The sequence below is a fragment of the Grammomys surdaster genome, unplaced genomic scaffold (genome assembly GCF_004785775.1).
Source record: "Grammomys surdaster isolate TR1022 unplaced genomic scaffold, NIH_TR_1.0 126313, whole genome shotgun sequence".
In the NCBI taxonomy this organism is placed as follows: Eukaryota; Metazoa; Chordata; class Mammalia; order Rodentia; family Muridae; genus Grammomys; species Grammomys surdaster.
Genome location: NW_021621113.1, coordinates 3,277,751 through 3,280,563, shown reverse-complemented (window position 1 = coordinate 3,280,563; position 2,813 = coordinate 3,277,751). Strand labels below are relative to the sequence as shown.

General features: G+C 57.7%; 1 protein-coding gene across 1 annotated transcript in view; it reads left to right on the top strand.

Annotated features, from left to right (window-relative positions):
* Positions 1 to 1,313: 1,313 nt before the first annotated feature.
* Hcrtr1 (hypocretin receptor 1) overlaps positions 1,314 to 2,813 on the top strand; it is a 9,302-nt gene continuing 7,802 nt past the window's right edge. Inside the window, exons 1-2 of the mRNA XM_028759933.1 lie at positions 1,314 to 1,629; positions 2,497 to 2,614. The gene's annotated coding sequence lies outside the window, so the exon portion shown is untranslated. The remainder of the gene's footprint in view (positions 1,630 to 2,496; positions 2,615 to 2,813) is intronic.

Sequence of the window (2,813 nt, the reverse complement as noted above, 5' to 3'; positions counted from 1 at the left end):
CTCTCCCTCTCCCTCTCCCTCTCCCTCTCCCTCTCCCTCTCCCTCTCTCTCTCCCTCTCTCTCTCCCTCTCCCTCTCCCCCATCTTCTCTCTCTCTCCCTTTCCCTCTCCCCCTCCTCTTTCTCTCTCTCTCACACACAGAGTCCCTCTTCTCTGGAGTTTTTCATCCATTCCCTGCCTCAGGCAGCACTCAGAGCAGACATGACAGTTTTAGAATCCTAGAGATCTATGACCCATATTCTTGCATACAGATGCCACAGCTACCCAAGGACAGAGTTTCTGCCTTGGGTCCAGCCACTTCCTTCCTTCCAGAGTGGAGGTGGCCAGACCTAATCTGCTAACAGACTCCTCGGTTTTCATCTCCCGCACCTTAGAGGAGGGTCAGGCTGCAAAGGGAAGATGGTGGTTACATTCCCAGGAAGGAAAGGAAGCAAGAGGAAGGAGACTTGCTTGGACAACCCCATCTTGAGGCAAGAGGTGGACAAAGTCCCCACCTATCTGTTAGGATTCCCAGGAGACCCGACCCAATTATGTGCACCTGCTGTTGTCTGCCTTAAAGACCCCCCTGTTACGGCCTTAGCTCGAGGACCACTTGGTCATGCTTCACCGTTCAGAGCAGGAAGCCCTGGGTGAGCACTTCTGCCCTGCTGTGACTCTCAGCCCCCTAGGATCTCTCCCAGCCTTATGGACACCATAGGGAAATGCCTTCCTCCCGGAAGCCTAGATCCTATGCAGGACTTCGGGAGAGAGGGGCTCTGGGAGATCTGAGTGTGAAACATAAGTTCGAACCTCAGCTCTGCCTCTGACCTTGGTCAAAGCCCTGAGCTGCGTGTATCCAAGGATTTATCTGTAAACTGGGAACAATAATAACTATCTTCCCAGGCTCATGTGGGGATGAAATGAGATCATGCATTGGGTATCCTGTGGAAATGGCCGCCGTATTACAGGTTCGTGGCTTGCCACAGAGCCTGGTAAATATTGAATTAATGACCGTCTCCAGCTTCCCTTCTTCTGCCTCCACCTCACGTCCGTGCTTTGGGAGGGGGAAAGTAAGTGCGAAAAAGAAGGATTTGGGGCAGAGGGAACCGAGAGAGATCAGGGCTTTCTAACGTCTCTGGACCCTAGCTGCTCCAGCGCGTCCTGAGCTTGTTTGGAGGTGGCACCGGTATCCTCTTACCCCTGTGCCACCCACCTGTGCCACCACCCTAATCGGTCAGGTAAGGCAGCAAGTAGAGATGGGGTCCACCCCTGCTCTGTGGGCCCCCCGACGCTCCCCCTCAGGTGCGCGCTGAATGCGGGGTGGCGGAAGCCTAAGTGTCGAAAGGATGCTCAGGATATGAATGAGCCAGTGGAAGCGTGAATGGAGGTGGATGGAAGCGTGAAGTACAAGGCGGGGCTCCAGCTGAGTGACCTCGAGTGCAGACAGGCCGGGGCTCCCTCCCCTCTCCTCCCAGCCTCCCGCTCCGCTCCCCTCCCCGCGGTGCGCAGCCCTCCCGAGCCCTCCCGAGCTACCACGGGCACCAGAGCCGGGACCACGCAGCCACCGAGCGGACAGCGCCGCCTCGGGAGGGGGCTACTCCGCCGCATCTCCAGCTCCGCACCAAGGTGAAGTCCCGCGAGCAAGGTCCAGGTACCAACAACCGAGGATGCCCGGGGCGGGGAGCCAACAGGTGCGGGGTGTGGGGGGCCCCCCAGGACTGACATAGGGATACCAGAGGAGCATCGGCAGGTGATGGAGGGAGCTGGAGTCTCTGGGGAAGGAGGGGTGACCTGGGTGCTGGGAGATTGCGCCACCACCCACTCCGCTCACCTCCGGGCGGCTCCCGCGTACCCTCTAGCGCACTTGCTGCCCCTTCTGGGAATCCTCTCAGACACCCTAAGGAGCAAGGAGGTCCCGCTGGGAAATCGGTAGGCCAGTGTCTCTGCCTCTTCCCATAGGGCTCTCAGGGGGACTGTCCATCCTCCTACACCAGTCTGGGGTCGTCCCTACACAGCCAAGGGAAGAAGGGGTCTGAGCAAGGGAGGAGGGAGCGGCCTGAGCCAGGCCGGATTTATGAATGGAGAGCGGCCTGCGCACAGGCTCAGCGACCCCTGGCGGCCATCTGGGAGCATCGCTGCCCCGGGGACTCCAGGAGACCTAGCAAGGGGTCTTGAGAAGCCTGTTTCCTGGGTGAGGATCCTTTCCTCTCTCCTAGGAAGGTACTTGCTTACCCGCACTCCTCTTTGCGGGTGCGCTCCCTCTCCGCGTCTATGCGCACTGAGAAGAATCTGGCAGGTCTACTGAGCGGGACGTAGGTCTTCAATACCTCCCTGAACCCTTTTCCCAGGCCTTAATCAAGGCTTGAGGACTGACTGAAGAAAGAAAATTTGCCACTGGGAATGGGTTTCCTTCCTAAATCTGTGATGGCTGGGGGACTCAGACAGACCTTGATTGGCTTTGTGACCTTGAACAAGGGACTCAATCTCTCAGCTTCACGTCTCTTCATCCACACAGCAGGGCTCGCTAATAATGATACTGGCCACTGACTGGAGGGCCGGTTTCTAGATGGACCCGGCTCTGGGTGAAGTAGTTTCCAAACCTTAGAGCTCAATACTCCTCATCGTGGCGCTGGAAGGTAGGCACGTTTAATACTCCGTTGGACCATTGGGTAGGGAAACTGAGGCTGAATGAGGGAGGTGAGGTGACTAGTTCCACCACTCCCAACCCATGACTAAGAATAAAGAGACAGAAGGTAGACAAAGTCCCTAATGTTCCCTCCCTTCCTCCCTCCCTCTCTCCCTCCCTCCCTCCCTCCCTCCCTCCCTCCCTCCCCT